General features: G+C 44.6%; 1 protein-coding gene across 2 annotated transcripts in view; it reads right to left on the bottom strand.

Annotated features, from left to right (window-relative positions):
* The window catches only part of KIAA1958 (KIAA1958 ortholog), a 171,141-nt gene extending 150,327 nt beyond the window's left edge, over nt 1–20,814 (bottom strand). For both annotated transcript variants that reach the window (XM_075560328.1, XM_075560327.1), the window contains exon 1: nt 20,576–20,814. The gene's annotated coding sequence lies outside the window, so the exon portion shown is untranslated. The remainder of the gene's footprint in view (nt 1–20,575) is intronic.
* Nucleotides 20,815–21,385: the final 571 nt, after the last annotated feature.

Here is a 21,385-nt window from a genome sequence, read left to right as displayed (position 1 = left end):
ATTTTTTACCACAATAAAGTATACAAAAGCTAACTATTAGTCCACCAAGTGTTTATATCAGGATTTATCTACTAAATCCCCTGTTGTTGGACATACTGGTTGCTGTCAGTGCCAATCTTTACTGTTCTAAATAATACTCTAACAGAGGGCTCAGCATTTTTCCTTCCAGAGAGGGCCACATAGTAAACAGTTTCTGGTTTGCGAGCCCTACGTTGCAATTCTGCCATCGTGGAGTCATAGCAGTAGCAGACACAATAAATGGTTATGGCTGGATTTGGGCCACGGTAGACTAGAATTAGCCTGGGGTACCAGACCGCTGCTTCAACGAACATGTCGGTCGGTGCGTGTACGTTTTTTAGATTTGCAATGAGACAAATGGACATGGATATATTTACAGCCCTTGCTTCATTCTGTCAAGTTGTTTTTCAAGACGGTAATCATGAAGAAGTGGGACACGGGAACACTTACACGCTCTTGGTGGAAAAATTACACTTTGGAAAACTGGCAGTACTGACTAAAATCTGGGCATAGGTGAGAGCAAATAAAGAAGTACTGCTAGTAAGCTTCCAGTTGATACATGCACCGGTTTATTCCAAACACAGTGTCTTTCGCTATGTCTCTGTGATCAGAGGATGGCTGCAGCCAAGGTCTCTGAGCAATGCAGTCATGGTAGGGTGCTTTTAAAAAAAGGTCCATTCAAAACCGTGGCTCCCACGGCAGTCTGCCAGTTCAATTCAAGGCAGAGAGGTCAGCTCAGGAAATGATGGCACAGTGTTTTTGGATGCCAAGGAGGTAAGCTTGATAGATCTCTTGAACGGCACAGGCCATAAAAGGGGCTTAGGAGGAAGCAGCTCTGTAAAAACCAAACAAATGACGTGGCGAGAATAAGGCCAGGAAAGTTGTCCCCAGGAATTTTTTCCAAGACAGCAATGCACGTGCTCAATCTTCAAGGGTAGCAAGGTCCGCCCTGTGAGAATTCCATTATGTAACCTCACCCTACCCATCCTAGAGTCCTGATCTTGGCCCTTCAGATTTCTTTCTGTTCTCAAAACTCCAAGAATACGAAGGGGAACATGAGCTGAGTCTCCCTGGGATTGCCCAAACTGCCGATTAATGCGGTATGAGCTGGAGAGTGTCGAATTCTTCAGAGTCGGGATCCAGAGAAACACACCAAACTCATCGAGTTGATGCCAACTCTTAGCGACCCTACAGAGCAAGGTTGAGCTGCCCTGTTGAGTTTCCAAGACTGTAACTCTTTACAGGAGAAAGCCGTTCTCTCAGAGCTGGTTGGTGGTTTCAAACTGCTGACCTTGTGGTTAGCAGTCCAACACCGACATGACTCCTCTGCCACCAGGGCTCCCTCACCTTCCGTATACTCCTAGATGGAAGATGGGACGAGAAACAACTCCACACTGAGATATTTTTGTTTAGTAAAATTGGTATGACTTCATAGCAATTACCCTCCTATACCCTGAAATTCTGCGGGAAGAGGCCCAAGAGAAATGCACCCAGTGCGCACCAACAGATGGGTGTCAGACTGCTACTCACAGACCTACTCTTGCACCCAGTGTGCACCAACAGATGGGTTTCAGACTGCTACTCACAGACCTACTCTGTGTAGACCTACTCATAACTGTAAAAGACTGAAGATCACGCCCATCAACAGTAGACTGAGTAACTGAGGTACAGTCACAATGGAATGGAAATAATATATAGTGAAAAGAAAGCAATCCTTAATAATATGCAATGATAAGAATGAATCTCAAACACATAATATTTGACGAAAGAGCAGCTATCTCATCAGCAATACCTTATGAAAAATACCTTCTCTCCTTTCCCCTTACCAGCAGCGAGCATTACCCTCATTTTATATCTCTGCTAATTTGAGAGGTTTTAAAAAATATCTCGCTGCCATGTTAATTTGGGTTTAATTACTAGTAGGCCTTCACATTTTTTAATAAATGGTTCTTAATTTATCTATTATTCATTGGAGCTTCATTATTCTTTATAACTCATAAAAACAAAACAAAATCATACTAAAATGTCAGAAAAACATCAGCTATTTATCTATCATCTGGTTGCAAATATTTTCTATGGACCGTTGCTGTCTTTTTAAACTTTGTTTCATTTTTTAATTAAAGAAGTCACAAGCTTTCACATAGCCAAACACTGACAGTTTCACAGTGTATCTCTCCAAAAAATTATATTAAATTACATTCTTTTTTAACAAAAGTAATTTATTTTACATAATGTATATGGATGTGCTTATTTGTCAGATGAATGCTTTCAGAAAAGCAGATAAGATGGATTTGAAGCTGAACTGGAAAGCATGAACTAAAAAGGTACTAAGTATATATGATAAATTTTTCCATCAAATAAATTTTAAAACCCTACATTTATGAGGCAATTATTTCATCAATTAAAAGTGGATCAGGAACTCTACTTTGTGGTAAAACTTTTCTTGGCCGTGAAGCAGGCAGCCGGTTGGCCAAGATTAAGCAATCTGAGAAGAATATACGTATCTATACACGTACCAAGAACATGTCCGTGAGCCAAAAGTAAGCATGCAGCCACATCCATGTAACGCTTCTTTAATATATGAAAGATAACTACTAAACCATCGATAACCTTTAGCATTCTTTTTCTGATGCCATGTCTTCTTTATTTAAAAATGCAAATCATAATACTGTTTGCTTTTGTTTTGTTTAACCATTTTATTGGGGCTCATACAATTCTTATCACAATCCATACAAACATCCATTGTGTCAAGCACATTTGTACATTTGTTGCCATCATCATTCTCAAAACATTTGCTTTCGGCTTGCGCCCTTGGTATCAGCTCATTTTTCCCTCCCTCCCGCTTCCCTCTTCCTCATGAACCCTTGATAATTTATAAATTATTATTTTGTCATATTTTACCCACTCCCTTCACCCACTTTTCTGTTGTCCATCCCCCAGGGAGGAAGTTATATGTAGATCCTTCTTCCCAATCCTTAGCTTCCAAAAGAAGAATATTCCTTAAAATGTTTTTCTAAAGGTACAATGGAAATATTTTCAGCTAAAATTCTGCATAAATATTCAAAGATTAGTGAAATGATCTGTAATGAATCTGTTTGATGGGTGTCGGTTGGATGGACTGGACCTTCCTTGCACTGGTTATGGGACACTGGCCTAAAGTTACAAAACTTCAGGACCAGAGAACTTGGGACAACCTTCTCGGGAAGAAGAAAGAAATCTTGAAATTACTTGCACGTTATCTGCCTGGCTTCTTCCTGATGCCAAGAAAAGATTCTTTTGGCAGATTTCCAAGAGCAAATTGCCACCTTTACTTAAATTAAGCAGACTACATTTGGGGAACATTCTCATTAAAAGTAATTAAAAATTTAAGTTTTGTTTCAGACAAACTTTAGTTATGGGGTAAAGTCACTAACAGTCAGCTCTTGTTTTCTAACCATGCTAGGTAAACAAAATAAAATACTGACCCAAACAGTGACAGAAATATTAACCTGAGTAATTCAGAAAATAATTAAAGTCCCTTTAATAAATGCTTATCTTAGCACTATATTAGAAAGCAGAAAACTAGAAAAGCTATTTATAATTAGAGGCTTGCCATCTTACCAGTTACAATATCTACTCATATATTTGTCCCACTTGCTCAGATGGAAAAAAAAAAAGATTGCTCAAGATAATAACAAATAAAAGGTTTACGCAGGAACCAAGAACTTTACGTAAACAGAACGGGGGCAGAGGCGTGGTTTGGGACTCTGCCTCCCCAAATCTACTTATAAAAATAAATGGAGCATCACGAGGTGCCAAGGGACCAGGTATAATGCATCATGCAAAAAAAAAACAACAACGATATAAGTGTGTGTATGTATGTGTATATATGTGTGTATGTATATGTATATATATACCATATTAAATGAAGGGGGAAGTGCAGAGTGGAGACCCAAGGCCCAAGTGTCGGCCAATGGAGATCCCCTCATAGAGGCGTTTAGGAGAGGAGATGGGTTAATTAGGGTGCAAGGTAGTACCGATGAAGAGCACAGCTTTCCCCCAGATCCTGGATGCTTCCTCCCCCCAACTACCATGATCCGAATTCTACCTTGCAGGCCTGGATAGGACAGAGGCTGTACACTGGTACATATGAGGGCTGGAGGTACAGGGAATCCAGGGTGGATGATACCTTCAGGACCAAGGGTGTGAGGGACGATGCTGGGAGAGTGGAGGGTGAGTGGGTTGGAAAGGGGGAGCTGATTACAAGGATCCACATGTGACCTCTTCCCTGGGAGAGGGACAGCAGAGAAGGGAGGAAGGGAGACTCCGGATAGGGCAAGATATGACTAAATAACGAGGTATAAATTACCAAGGGCACATGAGGGAGGGGGGAAAGGGGAGGGAGGGGGGAAAAAAAGAGGACCTGATGCAAGGGGCTAAAGTGGACAGCAAATGCCTTGAGAATGATTGGGGCAGGGAAAGTATGGATGTGCTTTATACAATTGATGTATGTATATGTATGGATGGTGACAAGAGTTGTATGAGTCCCTAATAAAATGTAAAAAAAGAAAAGAGAAAAAAACGATTAGGGCAAAGACTGTACAGATGTGCTTTATACAATTGATGTATGTATATGTATGAACTGTGATAAGAATTGTATGAGCCCCTAATAAATTGTTAAAATTTAAAAAAATAAATAAATAAATAGGTGGAGCAGACCAAGAAATAGACCACAGAAGCATGTGCAACTCATTCTTAAAAGTTTTATTGGCATGTAATTCACAAAGCATACAATTCAGTAGTTCGATAATATTAAGAGTTGTACAATTACCACCACCACCAATTTCAAAACATTTTCTTCTTTCTTGTACTCATTGTTATCAGCTCCCCCTCTCCCCAAAACCTCCCCTGCCGTATCCTCAAGAAAACATTAATTTGGTTACTGTCTCTATAGACTTGTTAGGTAGCCAGATCGAGAGACAGGGGATTGTCCCTTCCATGCCTGCAAAGGCCCTTATATTGGGGGTTGCAAAGAAATCAGGCATCCTCCGAGTCAGGTGGGAGGTGGGCCAAACTAGGCCCAGGCTCACGACATCACCCAGGTGGGCCTCCCTCAGCCAATGGAATCAACCTCTACCGTCAACCACACCTTCCCCTAGCCAGAGGGCGGGCTAGAACAAAGGCAGAGCACACTCTGGCATGCCTTCTATCCCCGCTCCTGGTCAGGGGCAAGTAGAGGGGGAGGGTCTCTGTCCCCCTGCGGGCACATATGCACCCGCTCCAGGCCTCTAGGCCTCCAAGCCACCCCCTTTCGCGTGGTTGTTCAGGCCAGCTGTCAACCCCTTTGAGGCTGTAACACCTGAAACGAGTCCTGTCCTTCATAAAAACCCACTTGGATCACAACACGAGCTTTGGCATGAATTCTTTCATCACGCAAAGCCAAGAACTGAGGTATTACCAACTCTAGAAACCTAACAGATTGCCCTATCCTGGATTTCGTATACATAAAAACATACCCCACCCCTAAACGTGCAACTGATTCTGACCAAGGTTCACAAAAGCAGTTCAATGGAGGAAGAATAACCCTTTTAACACATGACGCTGGAGCAACCGGGCATCTACAGGCAGAAAGAGGAACACGGATCTCAGCTCACACTTCATACAAAGCAACACAACATGGGTCAGACGCTTGGATCAATATAAAATCTATCAAAGTAAAACTGTAAGACACTTAGAAAACAGCACAGAAGAAAATCTTTGGGATCCGGAACTGGGAAGAGTTCTTATAGTTGACACCAAAAGCACAGCCCGTAACACTGAAAAGGAAACATCTTTGCTCTCTAAAAGCCCGCGTGAAGAAGTGAAAGTGACAAACCACAGACTTGGAGAAAACATCCCAAACCACGTATCTGACAAAGGGCTAGAATGGGGAAGATATGAAGAACTCCCACACACCCAAGAGATTTGAAATAATCCAATTAGAAAACCGCTAGAGACCTCACTGAAGAGGATATACAGGTGGCAAAGGAGCACATGAAAAGACGTTCCACATCATTAGCCATTCTGAAAACTCACTACATCGAGTCAATTCCAAATTCCAACTTGTAGCGGCCTGATAGGACCGAGCAGAACTGCCTCTGAGATTCCAAGACGGTAAATCTTTATGGAGTAGAAAGCCGCATCATGCTCCCTGCAGAGCAGCTGGTGTAGACCATCAACTAACCTCCGACACCACCCCGGAAATGCAAATTAAATCACAGTAGGATAGCAATGCATACTCATCACAATGATCAAGACAAAAATGAGTGCTACCACCCAACAACAGAACTGGATTAACAAATATACATTAATAAATAACCTGTCATCAAGTGGATTCCAACTCAGCCACTCTGGAAAGACCTGACAATTAATTTTATAAACAGTAAACATTCATCTAATATATGATCTATATGATATATATATGATATATATATCCCAGAGAAAGTCCCTTATGTTTGGTCCAAAGCCTTTATATAAATGTTCAAAACAGCCTTATTTATCATTTCCCCAAACTAGAATCAGCCCAGGACCCTCCAAGAGGTGAACGGTTAAACTAACTGTGGAACACCCACAGAAAACCACTCAGCCATGAGAAGTAACAAAATACTTTTTTTTTAAGTATGGTGGCATTAATTCTTAGGAACTTATAGGGAAGGGTAAACCAGACTTCTGTATGTGGGAAGCCGTAGCTCTCGCGAGATGTGGGAAGCCACAGCTCTCGTGATGTGGGTAGCCGCAACTCTCGCTGCCATTACTAGATGGCGCCAGGCGGTCAAGGCGGTGGTCCTACTAAGTGGTAAAAAAAACCACTTAGCGCATGCGCAATGCTGAGATGACGTAGTCATAACTCCACCCTGGAGTATGCAAACGAAGGTTCTGGCGAACTCACCAATCTATGCATGAGGTTTTGGCAAATGCACCAATCAAGGCACAGCACGTCCCCATAGAGCAGTAGTCTGGGGTTTCAAGGTCTTTACCGCATAATGAAAAATAAAACACCTGTGGAAGAATCCTGTTGTGGCGCGTCTTTTCTTGCTGGCGAGACCTGGCGCGCGACATCTGTAGAATACTATGTAAACACTAACAGTGTTACCCCACCCCTCACCCATGGCATAAACTCAGGGCTACCCCTTTCTTCCCAGGAGACTATCCCTTACAGAACACCTGGTCCCCCGAATGAAGGCAGTTCAGCTTTGGACACCTTGGTGCCTCTGTTGATCTGTGGCAGTCGGCCCCGAAGAGCTAACCATTCACCTGCCTACTGTAGCACACATCTTTGTCCATGCAGGAAATGCCTCCTGCGTAGCTTTGGCCGACTCTGATAACCTCTCCAGGGAGAGCCCCAGCTCAACACATGTATTGATTACAGCAACAGTACCCAGAGGGCCTTGGTCGTGGGATCCTGCTGCCCCCCTCACCCCCAGCGGCTGCCAAATGCCCAGACTACTGAGCTCTAGTCAGCTCCACTCCCATCCCCAGCCCTCCCCACTCAGAGATGAGCCTCCACACTTGGTTTCCACAACCACCTCTGGGCCCTGCATGTCCCGTTTCCCCCCTGCATCCTGTCCTCCAACTGAGTCCTGTCCTAGTGTGCAATTCTCCACCTCCGCACTAGCCAGGAGGACCTGGACAGCCCCTGCGAGGGGCAAAGGGGTCGGGGGTCAGGAGCGGTTCTCCCTCCCCACAGGTACTGCACAGAGAGCTTCAAAGGCTGAGCTCCAGGCAAAGGCTGTGCAGTCCCATGCCGCAAATTACACACCCAAGCACACAACAAGTTGGGTGATTCTCCAGAGAATCATGCTAAACAAACAAACAAACAAACAAAAGGCTTAAGTGGAGAGCAAATGCTTTGAGAGTGATTAGGGCAAAGAATGTAAGGATGTGCTTTATACAATTGATGTATGTATATGTATGGATTATGATAAGAGTTGTATGAGCCCCTAATAAAATGTTTAAAAAAAGAAAAAAAAGGCTCTCAAATGGTTACAGACTACAGGAATCCATTTCTATAATATTTTTGAAGAAACAATATTCATAAATGAAGAACAAATTAACATTTGTCACGGGTTAGGGATGAAGTAGCCAAGGAGAAGGGTTGGGCAGAAACAGAACGTACACAGGTGATAAAACTGTACTGAACTTAATACACACACATAAATGAAAACATTAATAAATAAATAGAACTATGTAATTATTACCTGGGAAACCAGAAAAACTGATTGACTCGAGTATAAGCCAAGGGTGGAAAATGCAGAAGCTATTGGTGAGTTTCAATCATCAAAACAAGTGAAAATAAAATTACTAAAAATTGAGACATCAGTGGGGTCATGTATTTAAATATTTATTTTAAATAAAAAACATAAATAAAAGGAGAACAAGTCATTTAACATTAGCAAACCAGCACAGTTAGTGGAAAATAGGTTCAACAAAAACAATAAGATATAAACAATGATACCTTTTTAAGAGTACTATTCCCTGAGCTCAATCAGCAACCAAGCTAAAATGTAAAGAGTTAAAATCCTTCAAAACTGGATTCCTCATCATCATCCGTATCCCAATGCAGAGCTTCAGCTGGTGTGAGGTCATCATAGACGCTGTCCTCACTGAGATGGCTGTCATCACCATCACTGCTGTCATTTTCATACAAAGCGCAGTCTCACTGCCATCCATAGCATTACTAATACTACATTTCTGGAAGGCACATCACACCATGTCTTCTGGAATGTCTTCCCATGCATCTCAAACCCACTTTGCTATTAACTCTATGTCAGGCTTCATGAGACTTCCTCCTTTTGTTAGTCGGGGTTGACCAGATGACATCCATTCATGCCACATCCTTTGCACACGGTCTTTAAAAGGCTTATTCAAAGATACACGTCATAGGACGACTCTGATTGGTTAGATGTGAGTAAACAAACATTCAAAGCCCTGCAGTGTCAGCGGGGCTTTGAATGAACAGCGAAGAAATGGCAATCACCCGCGAGATAACGGGCGCTCGTTCAGTTACCTTGGGGGTTGGAGGGGGGCAGTGAGATGTTATACCTTGCTGGGATACCACTGACCCGTGTATAAGCTGAACCTCAGTGTTTCAGCACATTTTTTTGTGCTGGAAAACTCGGCTTATACACGAGTATATACGGTAGTTTTCTTAATGGGGAAATCATGAACCTGTGAAAGCCTGGCAGATTCTATCAATGTCCATATCCTGATTGTTACCACTGGGGGAAACAGGGCAAACCATGCAGAGTCTCTCTCTATTATTTCTTACAACCGCTGGGTTCTGGGGAATCTACAATGATCTCAAGAAAGAAACTAGGAACAATCCACAGATACAATATTAACTAGAGTCGGTGATTGATGAAGCCCAGATAAGTGGAAGAAGGAAAAAAAGAGCCACAAAAAGAGAAAAGGGGGTGGGGGGAGGGAAACAGAGGAGCTGATACCAAGAGCTCAATAGAAAGTAGATGTCTAGAAAAGAATGATGGCCACATATGTACAAATATGCCCGATGCAACTGATGTACGGATTGCATGATCTGTAAGAGCCCCCAATAAAAAGATCTTTTAATAAAAAGGAAAAAAAGAAGACCCCAGCAGACAGACAACCGGGCAGGGTGGCAGGGTTCTGCTGATGATTAAGAGCTGAGAAATAAGAAACGACCAACACTCCTTGCCAAAAAGTGAAGCCTTCTTTGAGGAGCACGTGGAGGCGAGCAACCAAAAAGGTTCCTTGGGCTTCTGGAGAGATGCAGACGCCGCCGGGGACCTGACCTGCTAGAGGCCTCAGAAAGAAAATGGCTGGGGCTAAAATCTACACCAGAGCGGGTGAAAGGCAGCCGATCTCAGAGAGGCGCATGGGGTGGCTCCTCAAAAGGTCCTGTTTGTCCCCTTTCTGTTTGTCCACAATCAGCAAAGAGAAAGGGACAGGATCCCACGTGACAAGCTGGCTACGAGGAACAAACTGAGCACACCTGGCAATCAGACCCAGATGAAGGAACAGGACGTTACTGGCTCCTGAGACGCACCCTCTTCCTGCTTTCCAGCCACTGTCCCCAAGAACGGCCATTCTCCCAGCCTCCCAGAACAGATGGAGTCTGCCTGGGTTTTGTACTTTATAGACATCCTGTGGGTTGTCTACGCATGTCTGTCCTACTTGTGGCTTTCACCTGGGAGATCAAACTCAAAACTCACTGCCATTGGGTCAATCCTGGCGCAAAAGACGCTAGAGGTCAGGGTATGGATATCGAGGCTGCACATCTTTACAGGAGCAGAACGCTTCGTATTTCTCCCAAGTGGGTTTGAACGCCCAACTCTGGGGTGGGCAGTCCAATGAATAACCCACTAAGCTACCAGAGCTCCCCGCAGCTGGAGAGTTAGGTGGGCTGAACGGTCTAACAGGGCCTTATTCACATGTCTAATAGTAAAAGTGTTGGTCACTGGTTATCCCCCACATAACCTTTCCTGCTCCAGAACTTCCTCATGTGATGTTTCAGGGCAGTCCGCCCCCAAAGTGTGATCACTCATCAAGCCTCTGTTACAGCACCTCTAGTATCCCACTGACCACAGCAGTCCCGAGGCCAAAGGCATTGTCACAGTGAGGGGGAAAAAGCACAAACCACAAGTAGTTAATCTAGAGTCATCATCTCTGTAACTTATTACACTGATGGAAGGTTTCACTTTGAAACCATTACAGAGTGCGCTGAAGATTCTAGTACAGGTCGTTACCAGATTATGAACCAGAATCATTCCTAATTTTAAAAGGAAATTGTAGGTGAGTCAAAACAGGGCACTTGGGGGGACCAATCCCAAGGATCAATGTACAACCGCCGCTGCCACCACCACCACCCTGTGGTGGGGGGGTGGGGTGAAGAAGATGAGATGAACAACAGAAACATGGGTGAAGGGAGACAACAGACAGTGTAAGATATGAAAACAATAATAATTTATCATTTATCAAAGGCTCACAAGGGCGGGAGGTGGGAATGGAGGGGAAAAAGGAGCTGAGACCAAGGGCTCAAGTAGAAACAAAACGTTTTGAAAAGGATGATGGCAACATTTGTACAAATGAGCTTGACACAACTAATGTATGGATTGTTATAAGAACTGAAAGAGCCTTCAATAAAATGATTTATTTAAAAAAAAAACCCACAGGACACCCGGTTTTTATTCAGCCTTACTTTAGGGCTCCCCAAGATTCAAAGCCTTTTCATTTAAAGGCTGAGCATGCAGCAAATCACGTGCCTGCATTGAGCATAATGCTGTTAGTAGGGGCTGAGTTTATCATTTCAAAGTAAGGACACATGTGCATAGCATTAGGTGTAGTCCATATGTCGGATGTCAGTGACCTAAGGACCGCCTGCCTTATGTTGTAGAGTTTGTGCCTTTGAGTTAAATTACTGAGTCACAGAATAGGTATCATTCCAGTTTTAGATACTGCCGAAGAGTTTTTCAAATTATTTGTACCATTTCACCCTTCCAAACCAATTTATACTCCAAATAGCAGGGTCTGAGATTCTCAGTTACTCTGTATCTTCATCAAAATTTGGCACTTTCCATATTTTCCATTTAGTCATTCTGGTGGAAATGACTTTGGTTTTAACCACAAGGTCATATTTGAAAATTCTTCATACAGATAATAAAGATGAACACCTTCCAATGAAGCCAGGATGACTCCCTTGGCCACTCCCACCCTACCACGAGAACAACCCCTAAAGCACAGGCAAACCCTCTCTGATTTAAACAGAAACCACAGAAAAAGAATGTGCTCTAACCCTATGAAAAAGACAGTGAGAAAAAGATGGAAATTAGCCAAATCATATAACAACAGCCAAAGAAGGCCCAGCACAGAAATATGGCCGTACAGAAGATGAAAACCATAACCTAAATTTAGGGTACAAAAGACCCCAATCACAAATATCCTCTAAGAGAATATTTACTAGGTTTTAAAAGAGACAAAGATAAAAACAAACATCACCTGGATAAGGAAGGCCATTAGCAATGGGTCAGAGTGGCAGCCACGGATTCAGTCAGGACGCTGGTTAGATAAGGCACAGAACCAAGGAAACTGACACAAATTCATGATTGGTGGCAGATCAGTACATCATCATTAAAGGTAGGACTATAGAACTGGGCCATGATTGACACACGTACATTGTTAGAGAGAAAAGCTTACAAGATTGGTCCAGGAACTTCTCAGCAAGGCTGCCAGGCACGGCTCTGACTAGGTGAACCCAGATCTAAGGACACGCTCAGGTAAACCTCTTCCTGGGCTGGCTGGAGATCAGAGGAGGCAATCCACTTTCCAATGCACTCTGCTTGAGGGCAAGATGGTCTACATCCTTGGTTAATGACCAGAACGAGTTCAATGGAATGGAGGCTTAATCTACCTGGGGACTCTGCAAATGGATTCTGGTTTTCGCTGTCATCCATAGCCTCCTGCAAACCAGGTACTCAGAATGTAGGCTGTAATACAAACCTAATATTTCAAAATGTGTTAGAAGAAATCAAGTAAATGATTGAAGCTATGAAAGAGCAGTACGCACCAGAAAGAGGAAAAAGAACCAAAATGGCTAGATAAGAAGGATATACAAAGAGAAACTGACAGCGCTTAAGACCAAATGGTAAATTTCAGAAAAGACAAAACTAGAAGGAACGTATGGATAAAATATAGATACCGTGGAAAGTACATTAAAAGAGCTAGATGAAAAGAAAATAAATGAGTCTGATCTGGCCCACTGCCTGGATTGATAAAGTTTTACTGGAACCCTGCCATGCTCATTCATTCATGCACTCTCTCTGACTGCCTTTGCCATACAATGGCACGAATGAACAGTTGTAGAAGAGACCACCTGACCCTCAGGTCCTAAAATGTTTACTACCTGGTCCTTCACAGAGAAGCTCTGCTGACCTCTACCACAGGGTAACATGTTAATTAGTATGAGATATCAGTAGTAGGATACGAAGACTTGAGAGACAAACATGAGGCAAGTATATCTTCAAGATCACAAATAAACAATTTAAGCACTCAAGGTAGAGGGTATTATTCACATGACTTATTTATGAGATGGATAAAATATTGTGCCACTAATCACAAGGTCAGCCGTTCAAAACCACCAGCCGCTCCTTAGGAGAAAGATGAGGCTTTCTACTCCCATGAAGACTGAAGCCTCAGACACTCACAGGAGCAGTTGTACTGTACCGTACTGGGCCACTAGGAGTTAGAATCTACTGAAAGGCAGTGAGATTGGTTGAGCTTTCAAAGTACTAAAGGCTAATTACAGAAGCTTTCGCTTAAGGGTTTGTGTTGAACACGGGATTTATCTACCTGTAAGACTACGCCATGGGGGAAGGGTAGCAGTAATAAGCGATTCACATGGGCGAACATATAGAATTGTGCAATCTTCTGCTGTTGTTAGGTTCCGTTGAATCCGCTCCAACTCGATGTACGAACCTATGTCCGACAGAACGAAACACCCGCTTCTGGGCCATCCTCACTGCTGTTCCTTTGTTGGAGCCCACTGGTGCCATCACGGGGCCAGCCTCAGGGAGTGAATTGGAATTGAAAGATTCAGGGACTTGATTAAGTATGGATACAAGGCGGAGAATCAGGAAGGAGTCACAAGTAAGTGCTGAGTTTCTAGGCTGGGAAATGGGTGGAAGGTGATTAGATTCACTGAACTAAGAAATGTAAGAGCTAGGGTGTGGGGGGGAGCGAAGGGGGAAGAAGGGGGAACCGGTCACAATGATCCATGTACAACCCACCCCCCGCCAAATGGGATGAACAACAGAACTGTGGGTGAAGGGAGACAGCGGTGAGTGTAAGACGTGAAAACAATAATATTTTATAATTTATCAAGGGGTCACGAGGGGGGTGTGGAGGAGGAGCTGATACCAAGGGCTCAAAATGAAAGTAAATGTTTAGAAAACGAGGATGACAACATATGCACAAATATGCTTGATATAACTGATGTATGGAATGTTAAAAGAGCTGTTAAGAACCCCCAATAAATTATTTTTTTTTTTTAAGAAAGAGAAGACCTAAGTTTGAAGGCATATGGAGGGGGCAAGGTCTCTGCAACAGCCCGGTGACTTAGGTCTAGCGAGGAGCTGATGCAGGTACACTTGGTTCCAGCGCACTTTGCAGATGCTGCTTTGTATGCTGTGGCCACCCTTCCTCAAGCTCCACTCTGTCAAGAGCAGGTGCTCACGTTCCGTCTCTGGGCCGCATTTTGGTACTCTGCATACTATTTCAAACTTCTTAGTCCTGTTGAACACTTAATAGACTACAGCAGAGTGCAAGCATAGCTTTTATATGTACTGGGAAAGCAAAAACTTCATGATTATTAGCTTGATTGTGGCAGCCTGGAACCAGGGACAATATATAGCTCCCTGGTCTGCCGACAGAAGATTTCAGAGTGATCAGACAAGGAACAGGTGAAATGACTGGAAGAGGAGTAAAATCACTAGCTGAAAACACACACACACACACACACACACAAACACACACACACACCTCTCCCAGAATCAGCACAGTATTCAGTACACACACACACACACACACACACCACACCACCCTCCCAGCATCAGCATAGTATCCAGTCCTCTCCATTAATTAGGAGCCCCGGTGGGGTAGGAAAGTTACAAGGTAGCTTTACACCTGTAAAGAGTTACAGTCTCGGAAATTCAGAGGCAGTTCTACTCTATCCTTCCAGGCGGCTATGATCACAATCAACTGGATGTCCATGAGTTTTGTTTGTTTTGGTTTTTAGTGTTCTTAAACCAATTACTATACCATTCAAAATAAAGCATTGAAAAACAATGAATGTAAAAAGTAAATAAAAATGAAACCTTGATCCCTGTTAGCTTTGTGTGTGTGTGGTCTTGGGGAAGCTTTACAGAGCAAATTAGTTTTCCATTTACCAGTGTATACACATTTTGTTTTGTAACATTGGTTGCAATCCTCTCATTGCAACAGCACTCTTCCCATCTCCAGCCATGTCCCTATGCAGTCCACCCCCTCTCCTGCCCCTTCCTGCCTTCCCAGCTTTGTTCTGACGATTCTTTAGAGTATGTTCATCAAAACTTAATGTTCACTTTACCCGTCTGTTGTCTGACTGAAAGGTGATTCCTGGGGTGGGTTAAATTCCAGTTTTGAAAGGCGTCTAAGGGCCACACCAGCCTTTATCAGTGCAGTGAGACTAGTCTTTGTGATCATGTTGAATTTTGTTCTACATTTTTCTCCGCTCTGTGCAAGACTTTCTGTGGTTCCAATCACAGTGGTCTGCAGTGGGACTCGGGCACCACCTAGATCTTCCCGTCTCCAAGTAGGGCAGGATGTGATCCCTGGGGTTCCCCGGTCCTCTGGACAAACTGTTTCCTTGAATCTTCGATTTTCTTCATGCATCACTACCTTAGCTACGGAGAAACCAAACCATATATCTGAAACGGCCGCACACTGACACTTCGACTATTTTTAACATAGTTGATCAGAATGCTCTGTGTGATCAGAATGCTCTGTGTTGGACCTGGTACTGAGTGACACAGTGAAAACTAAGACACATGATGTGACCACTCTATAAAAGCACACATATCACACAGAGAAAAAGTCTGAGTATGAAAGGCCCTGGGGTGGGATAGGCTACAAAAGGCCATCAGGGTAGGGAGACTGGAGGATGAACGAGTCCTGGCTGGGGAAGAGTTCAAGGTATTATTAACTCTGTCCTAAAAAACATGCTGGTCCCTAACAGAACATCTGAACCCAAAATGTGGGGATTACTCCTTAGAGAATTTAGAGGTAAAATTGATAATACGGAAAACGTGTTTACAAAGGAAAGCAGACTTTCCCTAACGGGACACAACCATTTTGTGGTGAGAAAAGCATAGAAAATGTTATTTTCCCTATCACCGAGTCAGTGGGGTTCCACAATGGCCGTACAGGGCAGCACAGAACGGGCCATGCGGGTTTCTGAGGCTCTCATGCTTTATAGGAGTAGAAAGCGTCCTCTCTTCCTGGAGGACCTGGCAATGGTTTCAAACTGCTTCTCTCTAGTTAGCAGCCGAACCCACAACCCACCAGGCCCCCAGGGGGCCTCAGGAAAATATTAAAGTTCTAATGCCAAGTTTGGCGGAAACCAAGATAGGAAAAAAAAAGAAAATCCAGCCAAGATATATCTTATGCTTGAAGTAAATATTAACTAAAAAAATTAGAATAAGTGAATAATCCAACAACAACCCAGCCAGCCAAGTCACGTACAGCAACAGAGGCAACTTGAGCTCATTCTCCAGAATTAAAATGTGATTTTTAAAAATATTTCAACTAACAAAATCCTTGGGGATTAGCAAACAGAAACATTTTCGGGAATTACATGAAAAGATAGTTGCAGTAGATCTTAATGGAATTCCTGTGCTTTGCAACTTTCTTTTTCAAAACAAGTTAAGAATGACGATGAATGTTACAAATATTACTTTTTGCTCTGCCTCTAGCTCTATAAAGGGTATAGATCTCAAGAGAATGGTGAAGTAGAAGGAGCCCGGGCCTCTGCTTGTGGTTACCGAGAAGCATGCTTCCTGGTGTCAGTAGATCGGGGACAGAAAGAGTGGAAATCTGCTGGTTTATAATGAGCATTTTTATGTTTCTAAAAGTTTCTTAAAACTTTTAACGCCTTCTTAAAATTTGAACTTTTCTTTTGAATCAAAACATGCTTCTCCTGGATTGCAAGCCCCCTGCTTCTGAAATTTTGATGAAGTGTTTCAGAAATGTATCCTCTTTGTCACTAGACCCGCTGGCATTACCAGTGTTAAAAGAGGGGATAGGTCTCCGATTGTTTAAGAACTGGCAAAATAAAAGTGAAGACGGCGGCATAATCTGCCTGTTCACAGAAAATGCTATTAAACTCTGTTGGCACTGGATCCAAAGTAAAATTCAAAAATTTGCATTTTCAATACTTTTGGTTTCTTGACCTTTATTTGAATTTGAGACTAAGCTTTACCAAACAACAGAATTTACACTGTAACTAGCCAACCGCGGTCCTCATTATGGAATCGGTGCAGTGCATTTGTTACCTAGGAAACAGACCCGGAGCGCAGGCACAGTGCAATTTCAGTCTAGCAGAAGAATTCTCCAATCACGCTGGTAAACAAAGTCCATAAATCAACTAATCAGAAGCAAGGTCAAGAAGTAACACGTAAGAGTTAAGCTCTATGGAAACTTTTTTTTTTAAAGGCAAAAAAGAAACCTGTGGTGTTTCTTTGGCCAAGTATGTGGATCTTTTAAATAAATATTTGGAGCAGGTTTCTTTACAAACACAAACTGTCAGAAAATAAACTGTTGAAAATAAATGGCTCCTCTCCAAATCTTCAGCGTCTCCATTTTTGACAGTATTTAAAAGAAAAAGCTTCCTCGGGGCCAGCCCCTTACATCTGGTAGCAGAATAGTAATCCAAGAATGAATTCTGCATGGTAAGCAATCAGCAGGGCTGCCCCTGTTCTTCAGCAACAGAGGATAGAGTCTGGATGGGAGGTCACTGCCCACCTCTCCTAGAAGCAGACCAGCGGGCATCCCCCCCAGACTACTAAACACTGAAAGATCGGGATAGGCTTTAAAGTCATCGGCCTATTATAAAGAATCAAGTCCTCACTTTCCCGACTTGCTTTTAGGTACCATGATTTATGCTACTAGTCATCTGAGGGTTCTGGTTAACGTAAAGTGGCCATTTTAAGTTGCCTTTAGTGACAACACACGGACAGCAGCAGAGAGGAAAACACTGCAGACAGCAAGCTGACTGTTATTTTAACAACAAAAACCAACTGCTGTTGGTTCGGATTGCTGAGCTGTCGTCAAGATTCCAATTTGACACAAATTCAAAATTTCTCAAAGTAGCATCTTTCAGGGAGTGTCTGCAAGGGTCTCATAACACAACACGCAACGGGTACAAGTATTTCAACCATGAAAAGTAAAATCATGTATAATCCTACCTAAACGCCAATAGACCCAGACGGAACTCAAAAGAAAACATTGAAAGTTCTCTGGCATGCTTCTGCTTATACTACAGGATTACTGTTAAGTATAAAAACAAAAAATGAATATCTGTACAGCAGAGGATTTGTTTGTTTTGTTTTGTTTAGTTTTTTAAGTGTTATGCTTCAGCTAGTCCACACAAAGAAACCACACACTGCCAATTTAAGACAACTGCTAGGGACAACTGGGGCTTTGCCAGAGGAATTCCCAACAGCAGCCACATGCTAGTGATGTTTGGTTTGCACCCTGACTCTTGGTTAAGCTTGATCGCTAACACTGACAGCCTTGTAAATACATAAATAAACAATTCCATTTTTTTAGCTTATCTTTCCCAATATATCAAAGAGCTGAGAAACAGTAGGTGCACCTACGGGTTCAAGCTCTAGGAATGGTTCAGAATTCCATTCTAGACTCATGATAAAGCCTGCCATTTTGCAACAGCTATCTCTTTGGGCCATCATCCTTAATGGGAATAGATCGGGGGACATTTGTCAAAGGCCTGCCAAGAGCGCCCCTGAGTTCTGTCCCTTTATGCTGTTTCAACTCATGTCTCTAATCTATGCCGGAAGTCAAAGCAGGAACTAACGTTTGATCTGCTCAAAGGGAATGGCATGCTCTAGTTACGTAAACCTCTTCTAGGTTTAAAGTGTGCCTAAGCGTACACTCCAGGCATTTACAACATTGGTCATGCAATTAAATAATGCTAGTCTGCTAATATAATGAGGGCAACGGGATACATTTTTTTTTCCTCCTTAGAAAAAGATCACCTTTTAGGCATTCTAAATTGTCTCATCTTTATAGTGACAAAAATTAGTTTGCTTAATTACAAATGCATTAGATAATATTTTGTTTTCCAATGAGTTTCTACTTCATATTTGATGAATTTAAAGAACATTTGCATAACAAATCAGCATAGCCACCTTAGTGATTTTCATTCTAGTTTATATGACAATGCTTTTTCTTTTATTTTTGAAAGCCTCCATTTTCTACAATGTGCCCATGCATAAAATTGTCTGGGAACCCCCAAAATTGTTTTTTAAAAATCTCCTTGGTAACCAATTGTCAATATGCATTAATATACACTAGGGACATATACAAGTGGTGTGTGTGTGCTTCCTAAAGTGAGCCGACGGAGATGAATACAAAATATAAGATTGTACATGTATTCAAAGTCTGAATCTTGAAGTGAATTTTTAGGGTGCGTATTCAACTTTCATCATTATTTATTTGAAAATCTACATAGCAACTATTCATTTTAAAAGCCAGCTAATTAAATAATATAAATCAGAACTAGCACTCGACATTACTTTTAAAAACACTAAATTCAACATATGCACTCCAAGAGAATACAGAGCTATGCGCATTACAGAGAAAGCACTATCGTGGGGGCGGGGAGGGGAGTGCTCACACAGATGTTTTAACATTCATGTCCTTCCACATGTGTAAAATGTCTTACATCTTAGCTTCCCCCCCACCCCCAGTCCCCTGCTCCCCCCTCCCCCCGCAAAAAGGTTACAGCCGGAAAGGTAAGCTAGATCCGGTTGACTACACTCCAGTCTCCAGTGTAAACGCCACACTGGAGGCTGTCACTACCTGCCTGGCTTGTTACCTGTTTCATTAATGAGTCGAAGATTGTGACGCATTAATCCTAGAGTTCTGGGACATCGCGAAACTTTACCCCCAAACTTTAAAGAAACAAAAATATATTGTAGACATCACCATCATGTTTTAGGTTTAGTCTCTGATTTGGGTTGGTTCCTGGTTGGTTTTTTTTCCCCTCTCTCTAACTAACCTTTATTTATTTTGTGAAGTGGTTAAAAAGCCAAAATAAGAACAAGTCTCCGATCTTTTAGCTCCATTTGATCAGTCCACTCTCTTTCTACCGGGGTGGGGGGTGGGGTGGGGGATGCATGTCTTAACATATTTGATAAATAAAAATCACTGTGCGCAGCCTCAGATCGGGGGGGGGGGTGGGGGCCTGGGGGAGCCAGCCCTCCTCCGTTCGAAACAATAACTGGGACGGAAGCGATGCGCGTTCCTGCACACCCGCCCCGAACACACCTCCGTGCGGCTCCGAACCCGCACAACCCCGCAGCACCTCCACCCGCGCCCCGCCCCCCCCCGTACCATCGCAGGACTTGGAAACTAGTGGGGGCAGAGCTTCGCTTCCTCCTTCCCGCTCCCTTCCCATCTCGAACAAGCCCCCGAGCAGGAGCGGACGCGCCGGACCCGCTGCCGCAGGAGATGCGCGGCGGCTGGGGACGCGCCGAGACCACAGCCGCGGCCGCGGCCGCCGCCGCTCGCCCCGCCGCCCCGGGCTGTCCACCCCGAGCCCGGCCGCCGGCCCCCGCCGACCTCCGCCCCGCAGAGGAGACAAAAGGGGGGTTCCGCGGGGTCACTTCGCGGCCGCTCGGGGGCAGGCAGGGCAGACCCCGGCGCGGCCGCCCCGCACACAAAGGGGCTCCCCGGCCCGGGTCACAGCCCCGGCGCGCCACTGCCCGCCCGGCGCGCGGCTCTCACCCACCTGCAGGTGTCTGTGCGTCTGTCCATAGGAACGCGGGCGGCGGGGGGGCCTGCGGGAGCCGGGCCGCCCGGACTGGACGGGGCGGGACAGGCGAGCCGGAGGCAGAGCGGCTCCGCGGGCGCGGGCCGCAGGCAAGTGCAGCGCGGACGGAGCCCGGCGGGCGGCGGGCGGCGGGCGGAGGCGCGGGCGGGGGCGCCAGCCTGGCTCGGCCGACCGGCGCGCGCCGCTCCGTGCGCCCCCGGCTCCACGCGCCCGGCTCGGAGCGCGGCGGGCGGGCGGACGGGGGGCGGGGCGGGGCGGGGCGGGGCCGGCGAGAGGGGCGGGGGCTCGGACCCCCGGCTCCAGCCGCCACCGGAAACGCGCCGTGGTCGGCGAGACCCACAGGAAGTGTGTAAGGACACCTCCTACGACGCGCGCCCAGCTCCTAGCCGCTGCTGTCCGGAGGTGAGCGCTGCCTGCCCGGGCGCCCCCCACGCGCGCCGGCGCAGCGCCCTGCGCGCCCACCACGGAGGTCTACACCCATCGGTCCCCGATCGATCGCCGGACCCTGCGCACCCCGCGATCTCCGCTGCGTTCCCAAGGGCTGCAGCAACCCCTCCAACCTGGGGACTGCATGCCCCTCGGAGGCCTATAAAGCTCCTCCTGAGATACTGGGAACACATAAAACCTCATGCCTTCAGAGGTTTTCCCCAGCACCTGCTCGAAGACACGCCACACCTGCAGCCAGGGCTGAGTAAGAGCACCTGTGAGGGATGTAAGCACAACACCTAGTCCACACTACCTCAGGCTGATTCCTAACATCCCACTCAA

This window comes from Tenrec ecaudatus, chromosome 10 (assembly GCF_050624435.1).
Source record: "Tenrec ecaudatus isolate mTenEca1 chromosome 10, mTenEca1.hap1, whole genome shotgun sequence".
Lineage (NCBI taxonomy): Eukaryota > Metazoa > Chordata > Mammalia > Afrosoricida > Tenrecidae > Tenrec > Tenrec ecaudatus.
This window is presented reverse-complemented; position numbering and strand designations above follow the sequence as displayed.